The sequence below is a fragment of the Pempheris klunzingeri genome, chromosome 14 (genome assembly GCF_042242105.1).
Source record: "Pempheris klunzingeri isolate RE-2024b chromosome 14, fPemKlu1.hap1, whole genome shotgun sequence".
Lineage (NCBI taxonomy): Eukaryota > Metazoa > Chordata > Actinopteri > Acropomatiformes > Pempheridae > Pempheris > Pempheris klunzingeri.
In genome coordinates this window covers 22,744,670-22,764,772 of record NC_092025.1, presented here as the reverse complement: position 1 = coordinate 22,764,772, position 20,103 = coordinate 22,744,670, and the positions used below count along the sequence as shown (strand labels likewise).

The 20,103-nt window shown below is 39.7% G+C and overlaps 2 long non-coding RNA genes across 2 annotated transcripts; one reads left to right on the top strand and one right to left on the bottom strand.

Moving 5' to 3' along the window:
• Positions 1 to 1,974: 1,974 nt before the first annotated feature.
• Positions 1,975 to 17,646, bottom strand: LOC139213513 (uncharacterized). The gene is made up of 5 exons (XR_011585436.1): positions 17,526 to 17,646; positions 16,376 to 16,500; positions 4,955 to 5,221; positions 4,353 to 4,488; positions 1,975 to 2,145 (listed from the first exon to the last, which is right to left on the bottom strand). It is a non-coding gene; the product is annotated as an uncharacterized lncRNA (long non-coding RNA).
• LOC139213305 (uncharacterized) lies at positions 14,456 to 15,456 on the top strand. Its single transcript, XR_011585419.1, has 2 exons — positions 14,456 to 14,537; positions 15,220 to 15,456. It is a non-coding gene; the product is annotated as an uncharacterized lncRNA (long non-coding RNA).
• Positions 17,647 to 20,103: the final 2,457 nt, after the last annotated feature.

Here is a 20,103-nt window from a genome sequence, read left to right as displayed (position 1 = left end):
ACTCACACACACACTGCCGAGCCTCCTCAGCAGCAGCAGCAGCAGCAGCAGCAGCAGCAGCACCGACTGTCGAGCTGCAGCCAAGGAAGCATTACGGAAGTGTCAGGGCCGGCTGTCAAAATAAGAGTCCTTGACCCGGCGCCGGAATAGCGGCAGCACTTCCGGTGAGAGCTCACGCAAGCCGTGCTTTTATTTTGAAGGCGAGGCATTACTCAGCTTTGTTTACAGCGGTGCAAGAAGTAGTACTGTAAAAATACTCTGTTACAGGTAAAAGTCCTGCATTAATTATAAGCAACTTAATATACTGGAAGAAGAAGAAGAAATTCACTAGACAAATGTGAAAAGAGAGTACAAATATACACTACTCACTAAAAGTTAGGGATATTCTGCTTTCAGGTGAAATTTCAGGATGAACCTAAAATGCATTCTAACCTTTCCAGGTGAACTTAATGTGACCTTCTCTAAACCTTTGAATGCACATGTCCAACTCTTCAGTGTTTCAGTACTTTCTGCACCAGCTGCTGTTCTCTAACAAGAAGCTTAACAGCAACATTCACAACAGGTTTGATCCATGAATCCACCAATACATTTCCTGCTTCAGTTAGAATTGGTATTTAAACAGTCCTCCTCATCGTGCTGTTCACATTCTGACATCATGAGACCAAGACGACACCTAACAGTTGATCAGCAGCACCTCAACACTGGAGGCTTCAAACAGGAAGTCCTCAGACGGAGGTGTTCACTGAGCTTAGAGGGTCACAGAGTGTCATCAGGAGGTTGGAACAGTGATACAGAGACTGGAAGAGTCACAGAAAGGAGAGGAGTGGACGTCCTTTGGCCACGTCCATATTTATTGAGACACTGAACATGTTTTGTTGTGGTATACCTACCACTGTTGGTAGACTTTCTTTCAATAAATTGTTTAAAATGAAGAAATCACCATTGCATGCTTCTACTTAAATGCCCTACTTTCATGATATAATATCACTGTAGCATTCACTTTTTACATTTTCCATATATTTCACCTGAAAGTCGAATATCCCTAACTTTTTGTGAGTAGTGTATATATGTACACATAAGATAAAAGACATAAATGAGATAAATACACTATAAATATTAATATAAACATCTTACATATATACAGATATACCCGTGGATTGTTAAATTGCTCTAGAAGTTGGAAAAAATACAGCTAAATAATAAAAGAGATTATGCTGAAACATGGGTGCAATATCACTATAAAGATAATTATAATATATTTTGTATAATTATACAAAAAGTGCTACCAGTTTTTTGAAAATGGTGATAATGTTTAGGACTGATATGGTTGAGGTGTTGGTAAAGGGCTGCTCAGGATTTGCAAATTGGTTTTTGGGAGGTTTGAAATGGCATTTTTTGACTTTTTATAAAATATTGAATTGTTTTACCTCTTGAATGATTTAAATGAAGCCATCTTAGTATTTGGCAGATATATGACAAGGTGCCCCAGCTGCTTTTCTGTAAGGTAAGTTACCTGCTACCTGATATATTTCTTAATCTGGAGCTGTAACCAAATCCCACATTGTGTTGTACAAATGGTCTGTATGCTGTCAAATAAATGTAGTGGAATAAAATATGCAATATTCCCCTCTAAGTAGGATACAATGAGAAGACTCAGTAAATTTATTCAACTACTTGTTACCACTGAATAACAGAAGCAACACCACTCTATCCAAGCACAGTTAAAGTACTCTGCATTCAAAAATGTATTTAAATTTGCACTAGTTAGATTTTCGAGCGCTTGTGTGCAGCACAACATGCAGTAAGCACAATACTGACCAATTATCAGCGTATTCAGTTCTTCTGTCTCATCCAGCAGACACAGAGATACACGATCAGTTACTTGGATCCAACATTCACTCTCCCATCATATTTAGATTTATTTTCTCCAAAATGTTATTTATTTTCTGTAACACGTCCCTTGTGGTGGACTTTTTTCATGCTGAACAACACATTTTCTTTACAATTCTTTCTCATTTGATTACTTTTGTGAACAAGTATAAAAGACAGTGTAAAAGCTGTTCGACTGCCTGGTTCTCTTCATCCTCAGCACTGTTTCTGTATGGACGTTGGTTGAAAACAAGAAGAAGCAAGTCCCCGCAGTCCCTGCAAAGGAAAGGAAAGGAAAGGAAAGGTTAACATTTGTACTTTGTATATATTTGAATTAATATACTGTACATTTCTAAAATTTTAAAAGAATATAGTTGAGACTCTCGTAGATAATAAAAAAAATCCACCATAACTGAAGAATTATAGTATAAACCATTGCCATACTCATAATAGTGTTGACATGAGACAAACTCTAAAGTAAAAACAAAAGAGCATCTTTGCACATTTTCTTCTCAACATGGATGTTTTACACAGAACACACTGGATGCCATCAAGCTAAAGACAAATAGCACAGTTGGACGTACACCTCTGACGCAGCCTCTGTATCTGTCGTCCCTCCATGCTAAGCTGAGACTATCAGCCATCAGATGCTGCTATCGGCTATCAAGTAAACGCTCCCTTTAAAGTCAGTTGACCCGACTTCACTGGCCTTGTTGGGCAGTGTCTAATGGCTGCTTGTTAAAGACGGCCGGGCATCAAGTCAACATGATCCAAGTGAGCTTCCATATTGTAGCTGTGACAGAACAGCTGGGTTTTACTAATTTATACTGTGGTCTGAGTGAATACTCAGCTCTGATTGGCTCCAGGGTGTCTATCAAAATGAGATACAGGACCATGGGTATATAAAAACAACTGGATACAGGGTTGGAGGTGCTCAGCGCCATATGACGCCAAAAAAATTTGACTTTCCAGCCATAAAATGACCCAAATCTGCCCGCAGAGCATGCGGACTAGTCCCTCGGCCTGATCGAGCTGGCTTCCTTCCATTTCACCCTCCACTAACTTGAATTGGGACAATAGGATTTGGCTCCAGAGCCTGGCACACTAACTGGGGGCTTGTATAGGACACCTACTAAGTAGTTCCAGTCGAGCTTTCTGTTCTGAATTAATGTGCCGGCTACATAAAATGAGTAATCATAGCGACCTCTGAACTCACTGAGACTTTAGGTCAAAGTTTTAATATTGATTTGGGGACAGTGACGTGGCTGAATAGCGATCCATCCATTGTTTATACCACTTATCTTTAAGGGTCGCAGGAAGGCTGGAGCCAATCCCTACTGACATTGGGCGAGAGGTGAGGTACAACCTGGACTCACTGCCAGTCAATCACAGGGCCGACAGAGTCACCAATAAACCTAACCTGCATGTCTTGGGACTGGTGGAGGAAGCCGGAGTACAAGAACGTGCAAACTCCACACAGAAAAACCTTAAACTACAAACCAGTCAGCCAGCAGATCCCAACCTGGAACCGTCTTGCTGTGAGGAGACAGTGCTAATCACGGCACCACTGAGCTGCCCTGGATAGCTAACCCAAAAATCACACAGCCCAGTTTCAGTTGAGAGCTTCTGTAAATTCTGAGTAAGATCTGAAAAAGGGATCCAAGCCAGAGTCCTTTAGTACAGCGGGTCAACACTGATGAAAGGTATTTTGCAGTCATTTGGCCTGAAGGTGGACCAGGCCTGGATCAGTTCTGCGTGGGATCTGGGCCAGAGCCTACACAGGTTCTGGGTCAGTCATCTTAAAGGAAGACAATGTGCAACATATCTATATTTGAAGCTTAAGAGAGACTTGTAGGTTTGAGAACAGGTGGTACAGGTGGAGCTGAAGTCAGTGAATAAGAACATGTTGTATCATGTTCATGTTAACGGGTGGACAGTTTTAGAACCAGAGGTTGATGGAGTGACGCTACAGCAGCACAGGTCTGACAAGCTTCATTCAGTGTTATGTTAGGAGGAGGTGGAGGTTTAGGTGGTGCTGGAGTGAGGGAGAGATTTGAGCACTGTCCTCATGCTCACTGCCAGAGTCTGTATCACCAAAACTGTGCATGACAAACAAAGCTAAATATTAATGTTGCAGGAGTTTATGTGGCTCTCGCAACACAAACAACTATTTAAGACAAAAAAAAATGCACCTGCAAGCAGCTTTGAAATATGAAAAATGTTGCGCTAACAGTCGACCACACACTCCAAACATCCGACCAGTCTAATTATGAGTCTGCACAAAGAATCCCCGTGGGATCTCTAAAGTACCGCAGGATAAAACTACCAACAAATTGTATAAACCATCTATATATAACCATCTACGTCATATTGTTGCAACAGAAAAGGACAACATTTTACGTGGCCATGTATGTGTCAATGAATGTTCCTACAGGAAACAGTCTCGTACCATCAAACACCGTAAACGTCTGCAAACACCAAACCTTAGCTTGATGAGTCTTCTCCTAATGACTTCCTCTTCCTCGTCGTCTCGTCAACTGTTACATTCCCAAAGAATGAATGTGAATCTGAACTCTGAGGTGTCACAGCTCATCTTTTCTCTCGTCTTCAGCTTATCACCTGATCAGAAAATATTAATTATTAGTTCATCATTAGTAGTTGTATTATTAGCAGACTCTCAGAAACTACCAAGGCATCCAAAATCAACCAGTGTTAAATATAAAGTACACCATTATGTGGTGGTGCTTGCTTCGACTGAGATATCCTACTAGCTTGACATGCCCTATTTTTCAGATAGATATAGAGATCAATTAATGCTTAACGAGGAGAATGCAGCTCTTTAAATTGACATAATGTGGTTCAGTAGAGAGAGAAGAACTACTAATGTAGTAATAACAGCCCACTAATGTTGTACCATGGCATTATAGAGTAATAGATGATCTTTGACTAGTGCAGACAACATCTATTTGAGTACTAACTGACTGTGAGCGCTGCTAAAGACACTAAAACACTGTATAACTGTCCACAAGGCTCATGTGCACATCTGAAAATCCTGCTTCTGCATCAGATTCTGGGACAAACTAACCTTAACGCTGCCCGTTCAATCCCTCCATGAAGGCCACCTGCATTGTCTTCTTCATCCTCAACCTGAGGAGCAGACCTGGAGTCACCGTCAGTGCTGCTGTCACCATCACTGGCGTTGTGACAAGGATCTGCTCTGTCTGCTGCCGTCTGTTCTGATGTTACCTGACAGCCTTCATCAGTGTCAGGGAGTCGTTCTTCTGGTGAGAAGTGGGCCCTCCGCCTAAATCTGAAGCTTGTTTATGGAGATTGCCTCCTTTTCATCTTGTCCCTGAAAAGGATTATTTGTGGCAAGAAAAATAGAACCAACAGTCACTAACAGCAAAAATATCTGTTGACATTCACCAACATGAGTAAGCCAGTAAAATACAGGAAAAGTAGGAAAGCTCTGCAATATACAGAAGACAGAATATACAGTACATCCAAAGTAATTTCCCTTATTTAATATAGCCCTACAAGGTAACCTAAACTGCTACATGTTGATATTTGCACGGAGAGACTGCACTTTTTGCTGTTACCCCACTTTGCAATGGACTGGAAATCTACTGGTTAATCTGAAACGTCTCAAAAGGACAGAATATAAATGAACCTCTGTTTACAGTTTACTATAATAACTATTTCCAACAGTGAGTGTCGTCTGTAGGCTGTATAAGAGAAGTGGACGTAGCTTCAGAGTCTGAAAAGTGAAGCCAAAGTGCCAAAGAGCCTTAAACCTGCACTCTTTCTAATGGCCAACAGGGGGCGACTCCGCTGGTTGCAAACTGATTGATTGGATGGAAGTCAATGAGAAAATGAGCCGACTTCTCACTTGGGTTATTACTGCAGTAAACATTGTCCTGATGAGTTTATAGTTTACAGTTATCTCCGCCCAGCAGGATGTTCATTCAGTAGACTCTGGTCCCATTTCGAGGAAAACAAGACCATGAAGCATTGTATGCTTGAGGATGGGACTACTTTCTGACCAATCTTTACCAATCAGAGGCGATCTGCTTGGATCGAACGACACTTCTTGCTCCACAAACCCAAGATGGCGACGCCCAGAAAGCCAAACTGGCCCACAAACCAACGGCTGACATCAGGATGGCTTTATCCACTTCTAATGTACCGTCTATGGTGTCGTCCTTCAGGTTATCATCATCTGGACGCCGCTCATACCACATGAGCTGCAGGAAGTACACTGCCCCTCTGAACTCACTGAGACTTGGCTTTTCAATTCACTACTTCAGGCCAACAGTACACAAGACAATGACAAGTCTTACATATTTAATTAAACTCTAAAAGCCTGTGAATCAAGTAGTATTTGTCTTAGCGCCAAGATTGCAGCACATAATTTGGTGTGGTAATTTGATTCAATTCAACTTTTCAAAAATATGAACAATGGAAGAACAATAAAGACTGAAATGACCTAAGACAAGCTTGAATATTTGAGTTATTTGAGTATTTTCTTGATTAATCAATTGTTACCACAAAAATATCAGAAAACTGTGAGACATGTTTGTCACAAGTCCACGGTGAGGTTTCTTGATTTGTCTGACCAACAGTCCCAGACTTTGTCACACCCTTATCTCAAACTAAGTAAATTTACTCACAATGAAAAGTGAACTGTAAAGTAAATTGAAACTAGATAAGTTGTGTAACTATAAACTTCAACTTGCCAAATCTGTACAATGTCCAGCAATACATATTTCCATGGTGAAAAGTGGTGTGCAAGCTCAACCTTTATTACTGAGATTTGAAAATGAAAAACTGATCAAGTTAAATCCTCAAACCATCAGTATTTAAGTCTTAAGTTTCACATGACTCATAGTTTCCATTTTTTTACGACTTTTTTATGACTCACAGATAAAATTAGAAATGAGTTTCACCCATGGCTTCAGATAAGATGTGACAGACTTGTCCGATGGCAATTTCTAGTTAGTGGAATTTGGTACCTGAATATTTCCTTAAGTATTGTTATTGCCATTGTGACAAATGCAGGAAATGCTGCGTCAGTGAACCCTGAGCCATCAGAGCACAGAGAGATAACCAGATTATTCTAGATGTTCATGGTTCCCAGGTGCGCTGATACCAGATCAGTGTTTCTCTGACATTCTGAAAAGCTTTGGATGATTAAAAGTGAAAAGTTGTGACCTTAGTTCATCAAAGATGTTGTTGCTCTTACAACTCCCCCTCCACTGCCTTTGGAATAAGGAGCACAAACCTTCATGTACTGTGTAGTGCGGTCGTAAGCAGTCATGTATCCACTAAAATCTCTGAGAAAGAAAATCCAGAAAGCAAAGATAAATCAAAGAGCTTTTACTGTGCAGTTTGGTGCCTCATGTGGGCCAGAGTTTCACTTTTACAGACACCTTGTTACTGTAAATTGTCCTCACCGCTTTTGTATGTTGTTACGATGTGGTGAGCTCTCAGATCAAACAACTAACACTTTCTTCACTCCTCTATGTTATCTTACGTCATAAACCTTTCACACTGATGGTGAACAGTAGTTTAATCTCTTTAGTTCTTTATTTGGATCCCTACACTCTTCCAAAATGCTGAAAGGATGTAAAACAAGACTTATAACGTGTAAAAAAAAGTCAATAAGAACATATTAAAACAAGTACAAGTCAAGTAAAGAAAGAAAAAACATCACAACGTGTCAAAATGCTTATTGGGATTATTGTTAACGTGCTTTTTTAGTAGTCTGCCTTACTGGGTGCTGCAATGATCTGTGCCATGAGACTCTGTACTGTACTACCAGACAGGGAAGTGCAACGCTTTATTCTAAAGATAAACTAATAGATTCACAACAGCAAATCATAGTGCACGTGTTATCTTATTCAGAATTACTGGACTGTGCCGAAGCCTCCACATCAGATAAGACGCTAAAGCCATTTATTAGAGGACTTAAGTTAAGCCTTTGATTTGTTGTCACACGCATTTCTAAATGATTGTTTAGGGTATCTATGTAAAGAAATAAAGGCTGGTCTTAGCACATTGTTTAATCAACGGGTAAATCCTGTGTCCTTTACCAAAAGGACACAGGAAGTGGGCGGACTCCATGCTTCCTGTGATGCTCGGGTTGGTTAGCGGATTCTGCACCTTTGACCAAAGTGTACTGCCATAAAAGAAGTTATGGTAGACCAAAATAACAGTAATGCCATGCCATAACCTAATTAAAACCATTAATAAACCAATAAAAAACTAGTATGATATCAGTTTTCGCATGGCTTAATACCAAGCCACGTAACCACTGCTATTTTTACAGCACACGTCAGGCCAAGCTAGTGTCATTCAGTTACATACAAATTTGATTAATGAAAACATTTATCATATATATATATATATATCCAAAAACTTTACCATGCTTGTGTGTGTCCTGATTAAAATTAAACACATTCTTGGTTCTTGGCCAAAAGATGTGAGCCCATTGTTTTGTAACTACAAGTCTGGGTCTGATTCAGTGTAAAGAGCAATAAGCTGATGATTAATGGACTAAACCCAAACTGCATTCATTCAGGATGATAAAATACGAATAGGGAGAATTACGGCGTCTAAAATGTGTCTAAAAACCAAAGATGTTTATGTCCCCAGCTTTGATTTGGTATTTTAACTATTGAAACGGGACGGTTTGTCAGTCTGGATGAAGGAAAGCAGATTTGTCCAACAAGGCGACGAGGCACAAGGTGCACGCAGTCAGGGGGAACTACTTTATTTCCAACATAATTATCTATTAATAAAACTATTTAAATTGCAGTGAGTCTATTTACTTTCGCCACACTTGGGAGACCATTTTATAAAAGCAATAGCTCACTCCATGCCACAAATCACCGCCTGTCATGAGCTACTGCTGAATTGTCTGCATGCACGATAATGTGAATCAAATTAGAAATTAGTCAGAAATTAGATTAGATTTTGGCTTCAACCAACTTCAGGAGTTGGTCTGTGACACATTTTTCAAGGTTTTGGATTAAAATGGGTAAGTTGGACGTTGGTCAATAGTTCTCTAACTGGGCCGAGTTTTGTTTTTTTAAAAAGTGTCTGAACACTGGCAATTTTATAATAGTCCAGCACGACTTAAGACTTAAGACAGGAAGGAGATTTAAGACATTTTGTGGGAACTGTAACTCGGGTTGGAGGAATTAACCGCCTGAGCTACGGTGTTTAAAAAGATCTGCAGGGAGACGGGAACACATTGAGACAGTAAAATAGGAGAGCTGAATGGGGACGAGGGACTAAAACTGTCAGGGGAAAATGGGACCTCAGACCGTTGATCCTGCCAGCGACAAAAGATATTCCATTTTTACAGTCAAGATGACACGGTAGTGCCAGGATGAGATGGATTTACAAGCTGGTTAATAGTTCTTGGGTTGGGTTTATCACTAATTAATCAAGACATCTTTAATAATTAGGTTCGGTTTAAACAATAGCTCCTTCTTATGGATGTGAGTTTAGATTCTTTCCATGTACGTTTGTTTTCACCGTTGTCTGGTGTTACCATTGATCCAAGGGGTCGTGTTAAGAAAAGTCCAGGGCTGTTGTCCACTAATCATTAAACCAACTAACTTCATTGTTGATATCAGAAAAGTAAGGAACAAGTGGCTGCACAACCTGGCGGTGTAATACTCAATAAAGATTAGAGAGCAGATTATACATTTCTGGTTTATTGTAGCAGGTATTACAATTGCATCAAAGTTATAACATTTACGGTCAGGAATTAAATCAGTCTACTTCCTGTAATTACGACATACGTCCACAGTAAAAGTCAAGGGTGTGTACGTGGTTATGTGTGGGGGAGGAGGCGACTGCACAAGGTTGGAAAATGTAATAAATGGTTTAGCTAAATCACTACAGCAGACTACAATCACATTATCTGACCTAGAAGTTGAAAACAAGAAATGTGCAGAGTTGTGGGTATTGGAGGATAACTTTGGTATCTTTAAGGCTGGGTCCCATTTTTTACATATTTTGGGGTCAAAATGAGACAAAAAGGATTCATCAGCTCAGCCAGCAGCCCAGGATCAAACTGCAATTATGTCTCTGACATGTCTAATGTCTATGAAAAAATAGTGACAATGGTGTTCAACAACATCCTGTTGATGGCGAAACTCAAATGAAGCTAATCGGCGGTGTTGCTGAAGAGTTCATCTGGCAGGGCTGTGAGCTTACCTCCTTACCTCCTTACCTCCTTACCTCCTTAGTGTTCGGCTACTATGATGATTATTTGTTGGAAATCAAAAACAATCCCAAGGTTTCATCTCAAGTCAAACATACTGTATTAATCTGGTACTTAAACCACTTCAGTGGCTCCCAGTGCAATACAGAAACAACTTAAAAATTCCACTAATAGTCTATAAAGCACTTAATGGTTTGGCTCCAACCTGCTCGTTGTTTATGAGCCAATCAAATCACGACAGATCATCAATGCAGTGGTTTTTCCAAATGAACCCAGAGGAAAGACTTCTGTTACTCTGGTTCTGATCTCTAGAACAAACTAAACTATTATCTATCACGACTGCGACCATGTTTAATGTTCTTTGCTTCGTTTTCTTGTAACATGCCAGCTGCATAAATACACTTTAATGTGGAATAACTGTCCTGTTCTCCAGCTCTGGCTTCTTTTTGTCGACTTGTTTGAACAGGTTGTTATTTTCCTACCGTCTAGGCGTCCAATAGTCTTCGGTTCTTTAAGAGTTTGTATAAAAATAAACCAAAACTCTCTGCAGAAGCTGCGACAAACACACTTGACTCGAATGAATCTGTGGTTTTCAGACTTTTGAGGAGCTTGATGATGAGCTGGTCATTTGAATCAGGTGTGTTGGAGCAGGATTGGAAAACTGTCTTTTGACTGGTTTATGAAAAGGTTTAAACTACCCCTCTGGGTCTGGGCCTGTTATTCTGATGTTTACATGGACCATTTTTATTCTGTTTGGGCTTTTCACTACATTAGGCTCCATGTAAATACAGCTAAAGTCTTGCATGCTGGTCTACCAATGGGAAAAACGCTGCCTTGGCTCCAGAGGATTGTTTTAGTTGCAGTTTGTTTGCTGGTTAAAAATTGGCAGCTATGACTCTTCCACGCCGTATCCATGTAAATGGCATGCTGCTGTGCTATGGTGACAGTGTGTTTTCAGCTGCACTCTGCTGTACAGCTCACCGAGCACTAAAAACTGTAGGACATTCAGACAGCCACCTTGTTTTGCTAGGCTGTGTTGCCTGTTGGATCAATTTTTATTGCTCTGGCCACTGATGCAAGCTGGGTAGTTTGCCTTGCACTGCTGACTCGAGGACAAGCCAAAGGAAACCAAGTGCAAACAACTGCAAGAAGAGAGCAGTCCACCCTGTAAGTGTTTCCGCAACCTAAGGCAAAGCATATTGTGATCTGCTGCCACTGGATTTGCTTGTGGTTGGACGATGATTGTTGTCATTGTGGTCAAAGTGGCCTGTTTATGGGAAACAGGATGAGAACAGTGTTCTCACTTGTCACAATCTTAAGCATTGTGGACTCAACCATCCACTCCAATTTAATGTGTGGGGGATTTACATAAAACAATATCACGCTACTTCTGCTTTTGCTTCAGAGACAAAAAAAAAAGTGTGATTCATACGGACACAGGAGGTGGTCAAGTGACCGATGATGTCATTTTTCTTTTTAGGACAGCCTCAGCTTTTGTTTGTTTTTGCGTTACATCACCTGAATATCTGTCTCAGGATTGGCTGCCACAAAGACACGGAGAGCTTTCACAATACTCGATATTGATTATGTCTTTTCCTGTTAAAGATATGCCATCAAGGCTGAAAAATTGGAGTAACCAGATCCTCCATACCACAAATTCACTGGCAGTTAGCTTGCCATCAACTGTGGTGATGTATTACAGCGCGCGCACACACCCACACACACAGATGGGAGGACTACTGATGATGCGGTGATGTGATAAAGCGCTCATAAAAGCAGGTGTCTGAGAATATCCTCTGGTCTTACGGGAAGGAAGAAAATCATCACTGACAGCCTCTCAGGTGAGTAACACAAGTTTTCTCAAGGAGTTTTCTCTGTAAGTTTTCCCATCCACAGAAATGTTAGCATATATACTTTTTGTATATTCATGTGCTCTTTTATATACTTTTTTGTTATATTTAGAAATCAATATGTCTGGTTTCTTTTATGAATCATTTACGTTACACTGATGCATCTTCTTCCTCCGTAACTAATGAGGTTAATGAGCTTCACAAACATTTCCTGTTTGTGACCCCACAACGTAAGATACGGTCTAATAACGGAACCAGAACATATCACATGTGCGCTTGCACAGAAATTAACTCACTCTATATGTTTGTGCTTTTGTGTTTCCAGCGGCACAATCCGAAGAACATCCCTCGAGATCTATCCCCTGCTTTGTCGTATTTACACTCACTCTTGGACGATGCGAGTGAATCTTCATGTGCTGGCTGTCTGCCTTCTTGGCGCAGGTAAAAATAATATTATACACACTCTTTAAAAGGTTCTTGGTGCAAAGAGTTTATATGTTGTAACCAATGGCTTTCTTATCAGTTATGAATACTTTATTATTTCCTTATAGATCAGCAACAAGCCACAGATTTGTTCCAGGTTGTTAGAAATCCTATGGGCTGATATTTATCCATTTTCTATTTGGGAGTAATGCAGTTTTATGTTTAATGTTAAAAGTTACATTCTAATAACATATGTATGAATGTTATTGAGTTGTTAATTAAGGATTTTAGTCAATAAGTCAACATTTTTAAGTGTTAATACGTGAAATGATCCTCAGACTTGTAGAAGAAGGTAAGTGTGCCAACAGTCCAGCCACTCAAAGATATTTTTCATAACCTGGCAACCCAAAAAGTTGTTATTAATACTTATAACTGATTAAAAAAGCATTAGTTATGATATATAACCTCTTTGTAAATGAAATTAAGTTATTTCTTTGCCCACTGGGGCCTCTAAATGTGGAAATAACTTCAGCCTGGTGGTTTAAGGGAGTTTAAATGAGATTGTTGTGATCTCTAAATATAAAACAGCCAAAAGAAATCAGCAGAGGGTGGATAGTGACAACGACTTACATCGTTTCAAGTGACGCTGCTATCAAATTACATGAAACATGCAATGTGCAATAAACTGTGAGGAGGAAATGGAGAATAAATGTGAGGAGGTTGGACTCAGGAACATTTAAAAGCTACGGTATGACTGTAAATGTTGTGGGACAAATAAAGCAATATCTTATCTTGAGTATGAAATTATAGCCATTTATCAAAAGTCAAAACCATTAGCACGTTGCTAAGCTCAACCATTAGCTAACCTTTACTGTGATGCTATGATAATTATTCATTTTACCTGACATGGGAGAATTCCATTACCTGGCATTGGCAAATCATTTGTGGCGGGGAAATGTAATAGATAATTGAAAAAATGGAATCAAATCATACGACACAGCACGTTTAATGACATTTTATAAGTCTGTACTATTGCACCAAGCTAGCTTATGTTTGGTTATTGTGAAAACAAACGTTACTTTACAACTTGGAGTCATATTTCTTTTTATTTATAGGTTATAGTGTTGTAGAATTTCCTAATGGTTGGTGACAGAAGGTGACGGTCAGAGGTCACAGCCTCAGAGCTACAAATGTTGATAGTGTTTGTTAAAAGGGTTAGTTAGAACTTTTTTAATGGAGCTATTGGGTCAAAGACCAGGTTTATTATCTTTGACACTGTTCCCATTATTGATTTAAAGAAATGTAGTTCTTCCACGCACAATGACGACCACTGTCCTCACACTCACTCACTAAATTGTTCTATAATTACTGTAAGCTAAAAGACTTGATAAAATGAACCAAAGCAGCAGATTCTTTGGCAAGATTTTACAAAATAAAAGTTGAGATGAAGTCAGTACTTGTGTTTAGTTATTACCCGCACTTGTGAACTCTAGATCGAAGTTTTTTTTTTTTTAATGTGTTATCATCTATGAGACACTTTGATTCTCTTTTAACACTTGTCTGCCTTTTTGCTTTAACCGACACAGTAGCCCTGTGTGTAGTACAAACCACGACCACAGATGGCCCAACTAAGCCACCTACCACCAAGCCACCTACCACTGATCCACCTGAGGCTACCACCAAGCCACCTACCACCAAGCCACCTACCACTGATCCACCTGAGGCTACCACCAAGCCACCTACCACCAAGCCACCTACCACTGATCCACCTGAGGCTACCACCAAGCCACCTACCACCAAGCCACCTACCACTGATCCACCTGAGGCTACCACCAAGCCACCTACCACCAAGCCACCTACCACCAAGCCACCTACCACTGATCCACCTGAGGCTACCACCAAGCCACCTGCCACCAAGCCACCTGCCACCAAGCCACCTGCCACCAAGCCACCTGAGGCTACCACCAAGTCACCTGCCACCAAGCCACCTGCCACCAAGCCACCTGCCACTGATCCAGCTGAGGCTACCACCAAGCCACCTGCCACTGATCCAGCTGAGGCTACCACCAAGCCCGTGGGCGGAGGTTCATCACAAGGGCTTTCATCTGGCGCTATAGCCGGTATTACCATCGGCTCTATCGCCGGGGTGGCTGCTGTCGGTGAGTACAAACATGCCCTTTTTACGCAACACCTCATCTCTGCTTCCTCAATAGCACATCATCCAGTTATCCATTAACAAGGATAGACTGGAAATTTGATACCAGCTTATCAAGAGATGGACAGTAAGTGAGGTTAGAGCAGGAGCAATGGGAGAGCAAAAGATTAGTAGAACTCATTATTTCAAAGCTGCGGAAGCTCATCCTCACCAAGACAAGAAAAAAATGTAAGAAATGTTGAAAATGGTAAAGATAAAAGTCAGAATTATGACTTCGTCCTGTATTGTGTAATCCTCATTATTCCAGACATCTGGCTTAATGAGTCAAAGCTCATTCTAATTATTTGATCATTTTGACTAAGTTCAGTGTTTATATTTATTCATTCCTAACTTTTAACGTTTTTTCCTTCTTTTGGCATTGACAGGCTTCCATATAATCATTAATCCAGCTAAAAATTGCTGTCAAGTTGCAAGAAAACACATGCAAACTGCAAAAATGGCAAATTATATACAAATTCTATTATGTTTTCGGTGTGTAGCACATTCACACTAGAATTAAATTGCTTGTTTTTTCAATATGGTTTTGAACGACACATTTGTCCCCAAATGGGATGGAAGTCTAAACTACCAGTCTCAAAACTCCTGTTTAATATGATGAACATTAAAAAGCTTCTATCGTTTTTCAGGTGGCGGTATCTTTGGCGCGCTGAAGTACACCGGGAGGCTCTGAGAGCAGCTGCTGCCAAACAAGAATATAAATTAGGAATGTAAATTAAAACATTTGCCAAACATTTGATGAAATCTAAACTCTGAAAAATTAAAAGTCCAACTGTCTGAAAGGCTCAAATGAGAGTAAAAGAACATGTAATATGATGATATAATATAATATGATGAAATATGATTGTGGGCCAAGAGGAAGACATTTGACTACGTTGCTCTTTTGATTGTTGATCAAAATTATAATATTTTCACGTTTTTCTTTACTGGGAGATAAAATATACAATTTACTTTTAGTTTGAAATGCACTAATATTGTGTAATGTATTAAATGTAATCGCCAGGATTTCATTAAACGTCTTAAACACTAACATCTGATAGTGTTGGACAGAAATATGTGGGATGGATTTAGTTTAACAATGATGTTAATGACATTTTGTAAGTAGCTTTTCTATTGTATGATGGCAGTCTGTGCATGTGTGTGTGAGAGAGAGAGGAAGATAATCAGAGTGCCACTAGAGTAAGTTGTAATTAATAAAGGCATTCTTTTTACTCTGTATGTACTCTGTGTTCACTTAAAGCAAAGGCTTTGAAATCCCGCTATGCATTTAATAAATAGCTGTTTCTGTCCTTTTTCTTTATTGACCTCTGTAACACGCTACAACGCCAGTATTCAGCGCAGCAAGTGTTTCCCGGCAAGCCTTAGTTGTTTGTTCACTTTATGACCATAATGATGCTATAGTATAATATTTGCTCAAGTAAAGACTGCAGTCTTAAATTAGCGGTTCCAACATGTGATTAAGAAACTTTCCATCTAACCTTAGACAAACTCATCTCAGCTCACTTCTTCAGTTCAGAGAAAATTATCTCAAATCAGGGACGAAGGTTTGCTCAGTAGTCTTGTTTTTGGTAAAGACGGTCTAAAACCATGTCAGTATTGTAGCTATAAAACTGTTTATTGTATCACCCAGGTGGTGCTTTAGGCCTTAAAACAGTAAATGCTTGTTAGGGGTACTAAATGCACTAACAAGTCCAATAAGGAATGGATTGACACAGTCCCACTGATTAAGTCTCATAATTAGGCATCACAAGTTTAACTTCTGCAACAACTTGTTTGCTGTCTTACCTTTGGTCGGGAGGACCAACATAAATCCTTGTTGCATTCACTGGCGACTGGTCCAGGAAACATCAGTGGAGGTGGTCGGCCTTGGTCAAAAGATGAGGAACGAAGACTGAACCTGTGAAAACAAGCTAACGGCATATGAGACAGTCAGATTGTACATGTACTGTCGTGATTTGGTTCATTATCAATGTAGAAACTGATTAGCTGGGCCTTAAATAATTTTCATCTGGCATTAGAATGAGAAAACCTGTGGCAGCTGCCTCTGCTACTAGACTTGGAGTTAATATTCAACATGCAAGGGCTCATTTAGTGGATTTGTAAAAATATAACCTCTAATCAATTTGTTCGAGACAGTTTGTGACAGCTGATATAAACCAAGGGGAAGGGCTAGGTAAAGTACAACTTGTAAAGAAGAACTCTTTTGTTCAAGATCTTCGGCATAACACGGTGGTAGAAAACACAAGTGACATCGATTTACCGTGCTTTACAGTCTGTAGAACAAACAAGACCATCTATCAATAGATCCTCCATTTAGACAAGGAAAAACTCCTCCCTTAAAGCCTTTAACATGGAAAAAAATATACGAAACCTCAGGAAGAGCAACAGAGGAGGGATCTCTCCTCCAGGAAGGACAGACATACAATATATGGCATGTGCACGCGAAGGCTGATATCTTATTTCTTTCATGTCAGAGCAACTCCTGAAGGGGACACCGCAGGTACTAAAACTATTATAATATAGTAATGTTTGCCGCTGTGGATCGAACCGACATCCCTGTTATCAGCGGCTGACCTGCTTGACCGTTTAAATTTCTAACACTCCTCTCACATTCTCAAGACACAAAAAGTGTCACACATCCTTTGTTTTAGGTTTAACCTCTCCGAAGTAGCTGTTTACTTGAGGTCAGCCACCTTCTCTCCACAGAAACTTCTGCAGAGGGCTTATGTGTCGGGGTGCTATGGCAACTGAGTTTCTTTTGAAGCTTAAAAAACAAACTGTTGTGCATCTATAATTAGCACAAGGACAGCTTTACCATGTGTTTTAAGTGTATATACTTATGTTTACAAAGATATATGGAGGGGGACAACTCACGCTTTCCTCAATCCATGTGTGACAAAATTATAGACTGTAAAAGTATATGAAGCATATTGACCTGAGGGGAACTTCCAGGTCCACATAGGACCTGATCTGCATGACCTCCTCCCCACCACAGAGACATGAGACATGGACATGGACTAAACAAACACACAGGAGGCAAAACTCAGGCACATCGGTCACACAGGTAGGAGAAAGATCCACAAAGATCCAGATCAAAAACATCTGGAGTGAAGCAGCAACGGTCAGGGGAGAGAGACACAAACAAAAAAAATGTTGTGTGAGAGACATAAGAGATGAAGTGGTTTATTTTCATCTGCAGGAGACCAACTTACTGGAAATATAGTGACAACAAGGCCTGAAGTATTCAAAGGATTAGCAACTAGCTGGAAGCTAAGGCAAAAATATCAATTTTGAGTTTGGATTTTTAAGTCCTCAACAGAAACAGGCTGTAATGTCTGATGTCAGGTTATTGAATGTTGTTCAAGAGGAAGAGGGCATGCCAGCTGAATTCTTTATAACTCACAAAGTATCTTAGAATCTGATCTAACATAAGCAGGCAGTCGATAAAGGGAAGCTAAAAGTAGTGTAATATGTTCAAATTTTGTAGTTTAAGATCCTAGCTGCAGCAGACCACACAACAGAACATTACATTAACAAGTCCGGATGAAACAAAGGTGTGAGTGAGGGTCTCTGCAGCAGCCAAGGACAGAAAATACTTAATTTTAGCTAGAGAATCAAAGATCAAACATAAGACCCAAGATTCTTGGTTGTCAGATTTTTAGAAATCATAAAGCTATTGAGAGTTACTGTTACTTGATCAAACCGGTGGCAGAGCCAGTGGCAACAGCATCTACGTTTTTTATTTTTTAACAGCAGACAAGTATCTACTTAAATAGTTTGAGCACGATCGTCTGCCTTCACAAGCAAACTACAGCTGAGTATCATCAGTGTAGCAGTGGCAATGACTCTGCATAATTTGGCTCAGGAGTGAAATATACAGAGAGAAATGCAAAGGGCCAAGAACAGAGCCCTGGGGTACTCCATATTTCACATTAGAAAATGTTAATGCAGTATTATTTTATGAAACACACTGTGTGCTCTCAGATAAGTACGACTGAAACTATGTGAGAGCCAGGCCAGAGACAACAAATTCATTTTCCAGTTGATCTAAGAGTGTGCAGAGATCCGTGGTGTCACAGGCTGCACTTAGATCCAGTACTAGAAGCACTGAGGTGAAATCTAACTCAACAGCAAACCTCAAGATTATTCACCACTTTAAATAGGTGCAGTTTCAGTGGAGTGACACTGCAGTGGGGTTAGACTAAAAAGGTTAAAGAAGATGATCGTTAATTATAAAGGCCAAATGTGTCTGAGGTAGGTTAGAGGCTGGTCGGTAGTTAGTGGAGAAAATACCATAAGGAAGTGATTAATTAACAAATATTCAACATTTTAAGTCCCAGAAAGTCTGAGTTGAATTCAACCAAATTGAAGATTTGGCTTTACATTGGTCTAGTAAGGTGGAAAAGCGTCATTTTATTGGTAAGAAAACATTTGGTTTCACACAGACTAATCTTATCCAATCCAATCAATTATCAGTAAAGCTTTAGTAGACAGTCATGTGATGCTTAGAAAGCTAAATCTGAAGGTGGGGCTGCAGCTTTCAGTAGCTTGAAGAATTAATTACAACAGTATAATACTTTTTTATTATCATAACATTTTGGCAGCAGTAAATATTTTGTTTTGTAGGACTTTCTCAGGTGCTTTGTGACTGGGATGATAACAATGTAACTGAAAATATTGAATTAGAATATATGAATTAAGAATTATATAGTCTGAACATCTCCCTGCCTTGATGTAAAACCTGATGCAAACCACTACTTACATTCCTACATAAAATAGCAGCGCTTCGTGTCTTCAGCTTTCGGCCACATGTCAACACTACCATGATTAGCATGACAGTCAAGTCAGACATTACTCACGCAGTTAGCTTAGCGACGGTGCGTTAGCTGTACAGGCTAGGCTAGCAGGCTAAGCTAGCAGTTAGGCTAACAGGGCAGAAACAGACACTATCTGCTTACGCTACAGTTATGAAAATAATAAAAAAAAGCAGCAAGTCTAACGTGGAAGGCATACAGCACAGAGATAGAGACAAAGCAGGAGAGCGAAAAGGTTTAAAACGGACACTCGAGGAGGGAGAAGCACAACACTGCGGTTGCTAACTCGGAAATGACGAAATACGCAACAGGAAGTTACGTCACGACGTCAAAGCGGAGCTAAATCATGGACAGAAAGATTTATTCTATTGTTAATAATTAATGGAAGTTAAACTTTTAGTATTCTCAAGTGTATATTAGCGTTTGTTCTGTGGTCATTAGATAAATAACAAAAAAGTAAAAATTTTATTAGCAACTCACTCTGTATATTTACTCAATTAATATAGTTAAGAACAAATCTGACATGTACTTCAGCAGAGTATTTCCATCCTATGCTTCTTTCTACATCTATTTAACTACAGTTCAGAGGAAAATAATGTACTTTGTACTCTTTGTACTCTAATGTGGCATGATTCAGTACTATAATATAACCAGTGATATACATCTAAATATCTAAAATTGGCTCCACATGACAAACTA